We start from the raw sequence: 13,957 nt of genomic DNA on the forward strand, positions 1-13,957 counted from the left end.
CAAGTATGCAGAGATGCCCTACGGAGGTAAACACTAACATTTGAAAATTAATATATACTTCACTATGATGGCCTTAACATTCCTCCCAGCTTTAGATAGGTTTCTTCTTGACCATAGGTTCTTTTTTTTTTTTTTTTTTTTATCTTCCACTACCGGGAATTGAACTCACAACGTTGCTCTTGCCAGGCAGGCGCTGTGCCTCTGAGCTAAATCCCCAGCACAGACCATAGGCTCTTGATGTCCCTATTCTCAGAGCTTTTACTTTTTAAAAAATTGCAATTGTAAATTCTCTCTATGTCCTTTTAGAAATACATGTAAATCTCCCAGCCTCTGGCCAGTGTTGTAATCAGGGAAACATCTTTCTCAAGGACTTGGGAACCATCTCTTTGAAATGTAAACATAGAAATAACAACCTGAACTCCAAGTCTCTGTGGGAGTGTAGAAGCCTAATTTTAATGAGCACCAATTAGCAAACATAGCCTACTCTCAGAGCAAAGTATTTGCGCTTCTCACGTCCTCCTGATCCCCTCAGCATTGTCCAATGCAGGTCTACTAGCTCATTTCAACCCTTATCAACCCTCCCACATCCATTTCAGTGGAATGGAGTTCAATCTCTCTACCCTACTTTGGCAGCTTGAATAAAGTCTTTCATCTCTATTTAAATATTTCTGGGGCAATTTGTTTTTTTTTTTACTTTGACGTGTTTTAGTATGTGTGTTGTTCTTGTTTTTGTTTTTGGCAGTTGTGGGGACTGAATGCAGGGCCTTGTACAGGCTGGGCAAGTGCTTTCCTAGTAAGTGACACCCTATCCCTTTCTTTGTTAAAGTGAATATTTTCTTGTTTCAAAAATAATGTAAGAAATAAAGTAGAGCTAAATAATAAACATAAAGTATAAAATGTTTTAAAAGAGAAAAAAAATATGGGCGCATGGAGCCAGCTTAACTGCTGTGAAAAGTCTAAAAAAGTAGTCCAAGAAAAAAAAATTAGCTATTTCATGGAGAAAGCATGAGTTGAAATTTTATGAACTAATCTAGGGCAATAGTATTTATGTGAGTAAAAAAGTGAATTTATAAACAGTCTCCTGAAGTTTACCATCTATCTCTAAATTGAGATGGCCTTAGCATATCACTCATTTTTATCTGCTGAGGATGTCTTTCAATTTCTCAAGAAAGTCTTGTGGTAGGAGAGAAGAAACAAAGTCAAATAGAAAAGAAATAAGGAAAACACGTAATTTTTAAGTTTCACTTTGGGCAAAAACTGTAGCTTCAGCTTACAAAAGTTACTCGAGCCTTTTTCCATTCCGTAGAACTCATGAGGGTGGGGGTTATTCCTAAAGATCTTAATGACAACAAACCTGTAAATTGGGCTTTGAGCCCATGCTTTTGCCTTGTATTTTGCTCTTTCTTCCACAGATCTCTATCCTCAAGGAAACAGCATTATTGGCAGACAGCACGTCTCAACTTCAAATGTAGATAGTTTGCATCCTAACATAGCAACAAGATGGGTAACCAGAGAGGAGGAATACAGGTCCTACATCACTTATTTGAAGACACTCCAAAACTACACAACTGCACCCAGCTCCAGACCATACTTTCCTTCTGTCTTGAGGGCCTCAATCTAGGCCTTCTGAATGTGTACTTTTCCTACCTAATATTCCTTTTTGCCTCTTGAGAATTCTTTTTCTATGGCAGAATTCTGGGCACCTAAAACGTACCCTGTGTGTTGAACAAATTGAGGTTCTCATGTCCTCTTTGGGGGACCTCCTAGACCCCACCTGGTGACACCCCTAACCATATATAATACCCTGTCATCTTGTAAGTGACTTCTTCATTATCTGCCTTTTCACCATAAACGTACAACTTGTAATTTTCCTCTCAATGCATGAACCTGCTAACTAGATTGTGGAGGTTAACCTCCAGCCTCCCCATTAAGTCTGATTCATAGGCCAGGGTCCTTCATCAGTTTTCACAGGTCCTATGTGTCTAGAGAACTTATTGTTCTAGGTGTTTCCTCAGACATGAATACACACAGTTTATCTCCAAAGATCTAAAATTTATACCGTGTATAGGACTCAGAGTAGTATTTCAGAAGGATAGATCCTTAGCTGTGGAGTGTAGCATTTAGAAATGCTTTATAGTCAAACATATGATCAGAACATTTATGAGTAGTGCTCACATAAATCCTTTAGAAAATTATATCTATAAATGCAAATAAAAACATCTTGGAAGCATATTTCCTACCATTAATCATAAATATGTTGCTCTTCGTAGTTAAGAATTCAGCAAAGCAAGCAGAGTTTTATATAATGACAGACCTTAAAACACTGCTAGGTGAAATATTAGATATGTAAATTAAGATATTTAGCCTAGCCAAACAATAAAGTCATTGGAAATAGCAACAATATAAACAGACATCATTAGAAACTAATCTCCTTCTCCAAGTCACCAGAGTAGAAACAAAAGATTATTTATATGAGCCAAAAACCACAAGATGTATATTTCAAAAATTAGCTTACGAAAGGAAAATTGTGTAATTAAATGACAGCTTGGTTTTGAAAAGTTGACTTATTCCCTATTTTAGAAGCTATCACATTGAAATAGACACTAAAGTTTGTGAAGTCAAGCATCCTCAAATCAGTTGTAAGTGGATTTTTTTAAAATTATGGATGGACTAAAATTTTCTAAGCTTTTCACAGTATTTTCATGCTTTCTTTCCTCAGAACTGCTTAGTTTTGCCAAATATATCCTAGAATTCTGTGAGTCACAAGAATATTAGACAGTCTGGCCTTTTGCAGATAGAGATATGCAACTTCTAACTTTGCAAATAATAAACGCTTCCTCTCTGGAACTTATCATTAGATTTTTATTTAGAAAGAAAACCAAAAAAAAAAGATGAGAAAAAACCTCGGATTTTTTCCTTTAGTACACATTAACTCTGAAAGTACATGTATATTTTAAATAAATACAGTAATGTTAAAATAAGTTTTATGTACATATTTTACTACCCACCAATAAAATATTTTCCTTATGTCTGGGCACATTTTTCCTGTTTCAAACAGGTATTTTTCCCTAAAGTTATTAGTTTGCTTTAATTTTCTATGTCTTCAGGTAGGGTCTCACTGACTCAAACTTGCAATCCTCCTGCTTCAGCCTCTTCAGTAGCTGGGATCACAGGCATAAGTCACCATGCCAAGGTACACTATCAAAGTTAAATGCAGCAGCATTCTCCAAGAGACTCCACCATCCAGTTCTTTTCTTGATATGTTAACATTTCTGAAATGCCCATCAAATCATACAAACTAATCAAAATAATCTATATGAAGTATAACCTAACAGTTAAAAGTCCAAGAATAATTAAGAATGTCTCTCAATTTCAAGTCATACCATTTTAAGTACAGAGAATGAATCTTTTAAAAAATAGATTATGAAGAGACATGTAAATCAAATTTTTAAAATACTTACTGGTACTCATAGATAAATATATTTCTTGCACTGACCTCAAGTTCCATTCTGGGGTGGGAGTGGGAGTGGTGCTGTTTGGCTTAGTTTTCTCTTTTTATTTCTTGAAATAGGATTTAATAAACAGTGCTTCTTTCCAAAATGAAAATTATCTAAAGAGAGGAAGGAACATGTGATAAAGTGCATTCATTCTTCATCATCTGTTCCTTTGCTGGCTTACTGTATCAGTTTAAAAAAAATAGTTAAATTATTACAAAGCAGAGATTAGTTTATGAAAAGCTACAGACCCAAACGAATGTTTTGAGCCCGTGTATTATTGACTTAATGGTCTGTCTTAATGAGCTGTGTAACCATCCTCTGTTAAGAACGTTGCTAGTTTACCTAATTTCACATTGTTTTCTCCTTTACACATTTCAAACATTGAGGTCCTGGAGTAATTTGAATCTGTATTGATTGTGATCTCCTAGAGCTCTCTCCCTAGCCTTGTTTGAAGCTGGTCTGAAATGTTTCTATTTTACTATGTTTAAATAACAAAACAGAGGCAGCTAGGGAAGGTAAGATGTGCTTTGTTTTTCCTGAGGTCAAAAATAATATCATAGGACCTGTTCCACAAAAACATCAAGGGCCTCTTTTATTTTCAACTGTATTTGTTAAAGCTCTACCCAAAACACATACTTCCCATTAGTTTCCCAATGATCAGAGTACTTGCATAGAGATGAATTCTAACTGTACCCAGTGTTAGCACTCTCTGCAAAGCCTACTCTTCTTGATGTTAGTCATGCCTATGTCCTTTTAAATGATTGTAATTCACAGGTTATTCTCTCAAAATCTGCCTGGGAGAAAATAATAGCTGATCCTCTGGAATAAGCAAATTATAATGATGACTTGATTGATTCCAATTCAACCATCCATTCAAAATCCATTTTCAGCAGTTTTTACATTCTGTAGTCTGTTGGGCCCTATTCACTTGTGGGTTCTGGATGGAGCATGTTTCTGTCCTTACAAGTAGACACCACACTTTGTAAAATATATCCATGTTTCCCAGACTTCAGTATGGTCACAATGAAGTGCTTTTAATGTTAAAGTGTTAAAACACAGGTGCTACCACTGTCTGTTTAAACACCAGACTACTTTATCAATTAGTGGGCATAATGTTTGTTTTCCCAGGATTGGGTGTGACAAAAGCCACTGATAACATGTCATGGGTTAGATGTAGAATGTTCCCTAACGCTCTCATGCGCTCAGAGGTCGGACTTTGGGAAAGTGATTGGGAAATGGGGGTACTGTACTCACCAGTGGACTCATCCCCTAATGAGCTCAATGGCTGAGTGTGCTATAAGGGGGTAGACTGTTCAGAAGAGACAGGTCACTCACTGGGGCTATGACCTGGTAGGGTATGTCTCCTGCTTCCAATTCTCTTTTCCGTCTCTCCTTCCACCAGGGCCTTTCACCCTGCAACTCTGTCCTGGAGCCGGCAGACCAGAGACTATTACCAGCAGCCACGATAAGCTTCTCCTTTACATCATGGTGTCAAGTATTTTATTCCCATGATGCAGAGGTGACTATCACAGACACATATGAAGCATTTATTGTGTGAAAGCTATTACTATTTTTGTACTGAAAGCTATTACTTTTGCTGATTTTTTTCAATAAACAAGTTTAATATTTTAAACATTATATAAACCATATATTATTCTCTTTAAAATTAATTAATTAACTAATTAATTAAATTACTACAAGAGTATATTTCAAGTGTTCTCCTACCAAGAGAATATTATTTTCAGAGATGAAAAAGCTGAGGTATAGCAGAATCAAGTTATCCTGCCCAATATCACACCTCATAAAAGAGCACTGGGATTTTAAACCTGCAGTAACCCACAGCCATTCTACCCGGATTGCCACTGGCATTGAAATCACATATCTATGATCAGACAATCTGACTCCGATAGTCTTTAGTTTCTTTCTAGAAACTGCTACTGTGAATTTTACCATTATATTCTTCCATTTTTACTACTGCAATGCAATGTTACCATTGCATTATTCTTCACGTTGATCATAGATTTTTTTTTAATTGTTTCTCAGGCTCAACTTGACAGAAATTTTCTCTCATCTACGAACTGACAGAATACGTCACCAAAGCCATTGCTTATTTTGTGCTCAGTTTTGTATGTCCATTTCTCATACTACTAGTCTGTTTCAGAAACAGTGATCCAGAAAGGAATTCCAACGTACCAGCTACAGCAGATCTTTGGTGTGTTTTTATTAGAAAAAATCTCAATTCTGGCTTCTTATTTTATTTCATTACTGTGTGACTAAGGACCCAGCGAATATTTCTCTTGGGAAGTTCACATTCATTATTTTTCATCTCACCATAGTTTCCCTTTATAATTGCTTTTTCTCTTCCATGTTTTATGATCATTTATTTTTTAAATCCTGGAAAAAAGTTTGACTTACCTTTCTTCAACTCTTTTTATCTAAAAGATTAATAAATTCTGCAGATTCTTCACTTGAATTGTTCTCCCCACGACACACACATTGTCTCCTTGTTTTTCTCCACTGGAAAAAACAGTCTGACTTCCTGTTGACCAATAATTTCTTCACTAACCTTACCTCTTCCTGTCCTCAAGCTACTTCAGCTAATGATCTTGTTGTTGTGCCCTTCTTCTGTTTGCTTAGCTTCAAAAGCTCATTTCTTCCTGTTTCTGTTATTAAAGTTTCACCTCAGCCATAGAAGAACCTCATAATCTGATCCTAAAGGCATAGGAATTATAACCTTACCATTGTTGACCATGGTTCCTCTATAAATACCTTATACATTTCTTCCCTTTCTCTGATTCTACTGAACAATTTTAAGACAAGTCCTGATATGACACTCCAGTCCACTTTATTGAGCACTTCATCACTATACTAAATAATAACAATATAATACGTATGTAAAAGTTAAATAGATGGGTGAAAATTTATCAAATAATATTGAGGTACTTTTTCCTTTTTTAGATAACCAAAATTATATAACAATCTAAAGTAAGTTATTTGTATTTCTTCATTTGAAATAAATATACTTTGCTGAAATCCCACTCAGAGGTTATTCATGACATTTGAATATGAATAACAAAAAGATCACTTTAAAATGGGACTAATTTTTCAGTTTTAAGAAACTTATTCTCCATGAGCATCTTGTTATACGTGCGAAGTTCAACATATTATCTACCATTTTCCCTTTCCTTTGCTGTGCCCTCTTCTCATTTTTGACTTCTCACTTCAGGCAACATGTACTACTTTATTTCCTTCCTTCATACCTGGTATTAACTTTCTGTGGCTGCTATAACAAATCACACAATAAGGACTTGATTCCCAGTACAGCACTCATTCATTCCCAGCGAGTTCCCACTAATGACTTCCTAGATGAATGGGCTATTAGGAGGTGGGCTCTGTTTGAAGAGAGTGGATCATGGGGACATAACACTGGGGGCTATGTCTTGTCTGCAGCCTTCCTCTCTTTCTCTTTCTCTTTCTCTTTCTCTGTGATTCTTGGTTGCCATGAGGTAAGCATCTTTTCCTTGCCATACCCTTCGGCCATGACGTTCTGCCCCACATTAGACATAGAGCATTGGAACCAGCCAGCCATGGACTGAAACCTCTGGCTCTATGAGCCTAAACAAATTTTTCCTCTTTGAAAGCTGCTTTTTGCAAGCATCTTGTCACAGCAATCAAATGCTCATGAACAATCTTTTTCCTTTTTATTTATGCTGTACTCCAATATCTTTAAGAGTTGCCTAACACATTACATATGCTCAATGAACATCTACAAAAATATAAAAAAATGAATGTTGTCTTCACTTTTACCATGATGTATGCATTGTTTTGCGATGACCAACCAATGGATCTACTGCCTTAAAAATGATGATCTGATCCCTTTAAAAAGGACTCATAAAAATGCCTGATGATCATCTAAGAGAGAAATACTATAGAGAGTTCTTACGTTAGGAGTCCATGTGAATTTAAAGAGTTCTTAATTGAGCTCCAGTTCTGACTGCATACTTCCAAGTGTTCTGTGGGAGTTGGCCTCTTTTACACTCATGTAAAGCCAGTGAATGGACTGTCCCTTCTTTTCCTCACTCCCGGTTTCTTAAGACATATTTCAATGCCATTTGGGAAAGCTGTGCTAGTGTACTGCCACTGTGCAACAAGTTATCACAAATTTGGGGGTTCGCAAGCAACAAAAATTTATTTTCTCATGGTCCTGGAGACAAGAAGTCTGAAATTAGTGTCAGGGGCCAAAATTAAAACATTACCAGGGCCAAGTTCCATTGGAACCTTTAAAAGAGAATATGTTCTTCCCATCTCTGGTGGCCTTGACATTCCTAGGCTCATGTGTGCCTCATTGCAATTACTATCTTCACACTAACAATGTTTTCCTGTGTGTGTGTATATGTGTGTGTGTGTGTGTGTGTGTGTGTGTGTGTGTGTGTGGCTTTTTCTCTTCTATCTGTACCAAATCTCCCTCACTCTCTCATAAGAATTTGCTATTGCACAGTGTAATATAGGATGATCTCATCTCAGGGTCCTTAACTTAATCACATGCAAAGACCCTTTTTGATGATAGGTAGCACTTACAGGCTCTATAGGACTAGAACTTGACATCCTTGGGTGGCTACTAATCATCCTACTACAGTATTAGTAGAAGCCATTATGCCTTAAGTGTTACTCCAGATAATTCCAAATTGTAACTCAGAAATTTCTATGAAGCAGCAATTAAGTGATAACCAATATTAAAAGTATTAAAAGTCAGAGTCTCTCAGGTACTTTTGCACCAAAATGAAATCATTTAGGAAATATCAGGCTTATAGAACTTTTGCATGAATGAAAATGATCATTTAAATTATACTAAAAATGTTTAAAATTACAAATACTTCAAACATCCTCTATAGAGAGCATTTCATTGATGGATAATTTTAGCTAACAGGTTTTTAAGGGAAAATAGATACTTACTAATAAGGAAACCAACAAGTGGAGGAAAGAAAGGGGGAGAAGATGGGAACATAAAAAGAATTAAGATATGTTGTATACATATACCAATTCTCTATATGGAATGTAATTATTAAGTATTCCAAAATGTACTAATAAAAATTTAAAAATTTAACCAGGTGTGGTGGTGCATACCTGCAATCCCAGCACTCAGGAGGCTGAGGCAGGAGGATTCTTGCAAGTTCAAGATCAGCCTGGGCTACAAAGTGAGCTCAAGGCCAGCCGAACTGCGTAGTGAAACCCTTTCTCACACAGAAAAAAGCAAAAAAAAATCAAAAGTTTAAAATTTCCAAAGTTTTTGCACTCTACTTATGTAAAATCTCCACAGATCCTTTATTTTTTTAAGCTAAAGTGATTGAAAAAGAATGTGACAGAAAAAATACATCATGGGAACATAAAAACTGAAAAGTAGGAGAAAAAGAGCACTTCAATTCTAGAATATAACGTCAAGAAACTCTATTAGATGTAGAGATTGACCTTAATATAACTACTGCCAGCTTGTTTGTAAGTGCCATTTTTCTGCAAGGTGACCTTGACATGTATACTAACCCTTGTAGGATGGATGCACTCATTAAGAAAATGGATCAAATATGACATGTGTCTGAGTTTTTTCCTCCCTCCTGAGACAAAATACCTGACACCAAAAATTAAAGGGGAAAATATTTACTTATCTGACTATGAGTTTTAACTCACAGTGGAAGTTTCAGTCTGCAATCTGCTGGCTCCAACACAGGCCGTAGGGCAGAAAGGCAACCATTCTTGGTATGGAAGACACCAAAAGCAACAAGAAAGGAAGGTAGACCAAGCCTCTTTCTGTTCCTTTTATTGAATACAGGCTACCCACCCTAGGGCAGGTGTAGTACTCACATCCATAATCCCAGCATTAGGCCATGAATCATTCATAAACTCTAGATTTAGCTGTCTCTAAAAAGCCTGCCCCCATGACCACAGGATGCTTTGGAAGGACATCCAGATACAAAATATAACATTGTACCCCTGATCCCCCAAAATGTACATTTTTTTATGCAAAAAGGCATTTAGTTCATCTCTAAGAGTTCCCAAAGTCGTAACAGTTTCAGCGTTGCTAAAAAGTCCAAGTCCTAACCTTCTGAGATATAAGTCAATAGCTTATGAGTCAATAGCTTACGAGATGTAAGGCAAACTCCTAGCTGTGAGCCCCTGTACAAATGAAAAGAAAGTTAAACATTTTCAATATTTAATGGTACAAGATAAACATTTCCATTCCAAAAGTTACAAAGAGGGAGATACAAAGTTACAAAGGAATGGGATCAAAGCAAGTCTAAAGTCCAGCAGGCAAACATTAAGACTTGTAGCTCCGTGTGGAACAACTGAGGTAATCTGTATCAAGTTATAATCTCCAAAGGGCTTGAGTGGCTTTACCCTTATGCCATTTCTGGTAATTGTAGCTCCTATGGATTCTCTTTTGGGCCTGCTCACCTCCCTCCTTGTAGTTTTTCTTAGATGATTCATGTTCTTGGCTTCTCTAAACTTCTGGGGTCTCCATTGCACCTTCGGCTTCACATTCACAACTTTACACATTGCCCTCTCAGGGGCACAATGTTTTGCCTCCATGGCCTTCTAAAATCCGAGTGGAAGCCTTTCTGAACCCACAACTTTCCATTATGTTTGAATCTAAAACTAGCACCACACGGATGATGCCAAGGTCTGCTGCCAGCTGGAGCAGTCGCTAGGCTTCCCTCTCTTGGATGTAAGGGTCAAGTGCCTGGACCACTGAGCACTCAAAATCCAATTTTGAGGAATAAATTATTTAGGCCTCCACCATTCTGGAACATGGTATGGCTGCCTCCATTCTGGAACATGGTGCTCTAGGGTTTTCTCCTCAGAGCAAAATTTCTCTTTTGCAATTTTGAGACTGCAAAGGTTGGAGTCCTGCTAATTCTTGTGATGCCCTCAGGCAATGTGCCTTCTTTTCCTGCTCCTTCCTTCTCAGCAACCAAGATCTCCTCTGCTCTATCTTTGTAGTCTACAGTTTTACTGGAGCTTTATTTCTGGTCAAACCCACAGTGTTTTAAATCATTCTGCTGGGCTCTTTGCTCTTGATCCTCAACATAAATCTGGCAAAAATTCCCCAACAGTAGCCATGCCACTACCTTAAGCTTGACTACCTTGAAATTTCTTCTGCCAGTTTGTCTGCTACCCTTAATCTTAATCTCAGGTAAAGTTCCTGAACATGAACAAAATGCAGACAATCTTTCTGCCAAGCTGCAACACACATCACCAAGAGTCCAACAACCAATTAAATCCTTTCTGTCTGAAACCTCCTGAGTCTGGTCTTTACTAGCTTTCTAGACTTCTGACCTCTGACCACAGTCTCCCATACAGAACAGCCTAAGGTGTTCCAGCTCTACTTTTTCAGTCAGCATCTCTGAATCATTCCAAACTCTTCCCACAAGCAATTCCAAAATTCCTCTGAACTGCATGGTCAGGTATAGTCGCAGCAACAACCACACTCCTAGCACCAAATTCTGTCTTAGTTACTTTTATTCTTGTTTCTGAGACAAAATACCTAATATCCAAAGTTAAAGAGGAAAAGGTTTATTTAATTCATGGTTTATGGTGGTTTCAGTTCATAATCAGCTGGTTCCAAGGTAGGGTGGCACATGGCAAAGGGGTAGTCATTCATGGCATTGGAAGACACCAAAAGCAACAAGAGAGGAGGGTAGTGCAAGCCTCTTTCTGTCTCTTATATTGTATGCAGACTACGTGACATAGGGCAAGTGTAGAACTCACACCGCTTAATCCCAGCATTAGACCATAAGTCCATCACAAACTCTAGTTTCAGCCACCTCCAGAAAGTCCACCCCCATGACCACATGAGACTTTGGGGGAACATCCAGACAAAAAACATAACAACATGTCAGGCACTGATGCTTACACTATTTCTTAACTAACACCGGACATGTTACTAATTTGTGAGAAATGCCTACTATACTCCTGAGACTAATGCCTATCTTTCTGTAGCTTGGTATTTCAATCTCTTCCCTTTGACTTGAGTTATAGGAATCTACTCATCTTGCTGCCTCACATGACATGCTTCTGTCCCTAAATCCCCAATAAATGGCACTGTGTGAAATCCTGGTTTTCCCTACCTCTTTTTCATGACTCTAGCTATCTTTGCCAATTGGTTTTTATATATTGCGGCCAGTTTTTTCCAAATCTTTAAGTCAGTTTTCCTAATTAACTATGGGCAAGAATAAAAGTTCTCATTGCTTTTTTAGTCCTTTTTGGGAAAATGTACTATTATTAAAGCTTCAGTGTCAATGTTTTTTAATTAAGAGAATTTTGGAGTCCCTAAATCTGTTTCCTGCTTTTTAACAGCCTCTTCCTGACATGAAATTTCCAGCTTTTCAACTTGGGTTTTTTTTTTTTCTACAAATCTTGGAAGTATTTCAAGAATTGCTTTTGGTAGTAATTCAATGCTTTCCTAGCTGATATTGATTGAAATAATATAGTTCAGAAAAGCATGAAAATTTAAAGAACTATTTTAAACTTCAAAACTATTTCCATTTGATTTCAGTTTGACAGATGAAAGTAGCTCATAAGAATTCTTTCACCTACCATAACTAATTTCATAAAAAGCAAGCATTTGCTTAAACAGAATTTTATACTCAGGATGGAGAAAGAGTGAGACAGTACATCTAAAATAATAAATAAAATAATGTCAGATTATAAAATGTGATAAAATAGTGTAGATTTATTATTGAGGCAATTTACAAATTCTAATTTTAATAAAAGAAAATTATTTTTATTTCTTGAAAATATACACATTATTAACCTTCATTGTCTATAATAAATAATATTCAAACACTTTTTTCATATCTAAAAGCATTTAAGCTTTTGAATATTTCCTTGGCAAATATGTGTCTCAAATATTTCCTCTTAATTTTCTTTTTACATTGCTCGAATTTTATCCCCAATTCCTGTGATTTCTTTGTCCCCTATCCCTAATCTTACTCAGAAACTTGATTCCCATGTCTAGAATCACTGTTGTTGGTCTAGTTTATGTCCTTATTATTGAACAGTTTCTAAAGTATTCGTAAAAGCAACCATCCTTTATTCCTGCATCCTTTCATTTATTCAGAAAATATTAATAAAGCATGTTTCAGGGGGGATTTTTCTGGATGCTGAGGATATAAACAAAATAAAATAGAGTTTCCAACCGAGGGATGCTCAAGCCTAAAGGCTGAAAGAAGCTCATCAGCACAAAGTTTTCCAATCTCAGCCCTAGTGACCTAGTCATGACATAGTCAGAGAACACAGTAGGGACAAAGTCCAAGCAAACCCCTGGGCCCTTAACCTCTGACTCATTAAAAACATGATTTTTTTTGTTTTGATTTGTTTTGTTTTGTTTTTTTCTAAAACAGGGAGGGACTCAACCACACTTTTTGGTACAAACTGTGATTCTTCACTTGGACCTATAGAGATCCAATAAAACAAAGCTCGACCTTGATTTCAAAAAATCTAGGTCAAATCCTTCATAGCTTTGCCTCTAGGCATGTTCATCATTCAGGGTGTGTCTGTCTAAAAGTTTTCAAAACAAGAGCTGCTACCCTGAATATACCTAGCTCTTCTCATCACTCTTCCAAACTGAGAACACCCTAACCCAGAAGTCTCCATGGCCCTCAACCTGTGGTCACCTTGGATTCCTGCAGAGCCTCACATGACTGCAGGGGAACTAAAGTACCCCTCAGGTTGTAAAAGAAAGTTTAGTTAGTTTGCTTAAAAATAGTGAAAGACAGGGCCTAAGATATAGTCTGCTAGTTACAAAGAAAGTAGCACACATTCCAAGTTTAGAGCTGATTTGAGCCATCCAGTTAGTTAAGCATAGGTAGAGCAAACACAGGCAAAAGGATAAAGCGTTAAGGTATGAACTCTAACTCTCAAGGAAAAACTTCTCAGGTAGAATATGCTAAGTTAGTTAATACCTCCTCCCTCTGGGCTGGACTTCAAGAAACTGAAAAATGTAAAGTAGCAACTCTGCACTCTGCTCCTTTAAACTCTGTGTTTGTCGTTGTTTTAGCATTTCAATTATTTATTGAAAGACAGAAGAATTACCAGTAATAATAAAGGGGCCCTAAATACAAACTAGGGACAGCAAAAAGAAAAACATGTTACCTTATTCATGTGAGTTTCAGTAAATGCTAATTTTAGGAATGAAAATACACTGACTTTAAAAGTAAAAAGTTACAAAGCATAGAGTTAAACTATCTCAGTTAGGAGGAAAAAAATAAGTTTGTCTTCATATCATCTTTATCTATATCCTATAAATGTTCTTCATGTAACTCCACTGATAAATAAACATACAAGTTTTGTACTTGTAATTGTTAAGAAAAGACCATAAGTAACAATACACTACAACATTAACATTTTACATTGGTTTAAACTCATTTTTAACTCTGTTCCTTTAAATTTGACCAGCTAAGTAGCTG

This window comes from Chinchilla lanigera, unplaced genomic scaffold (assembly GCF_000276665.1).
Source record: "Chinchilla lanigera isolate Chin_1 unplaced genomic scaffold, ChiLan1.0 scaffold00083, whole genome shotgun sequence".
In the NCBI taxonomy this organism is placed as follows: Eukaryota; Metazoa; Chordata; class Mammalia; order Rodentia; family Chinchillidae; genus Chinchilla; species Chinchilla lanigera.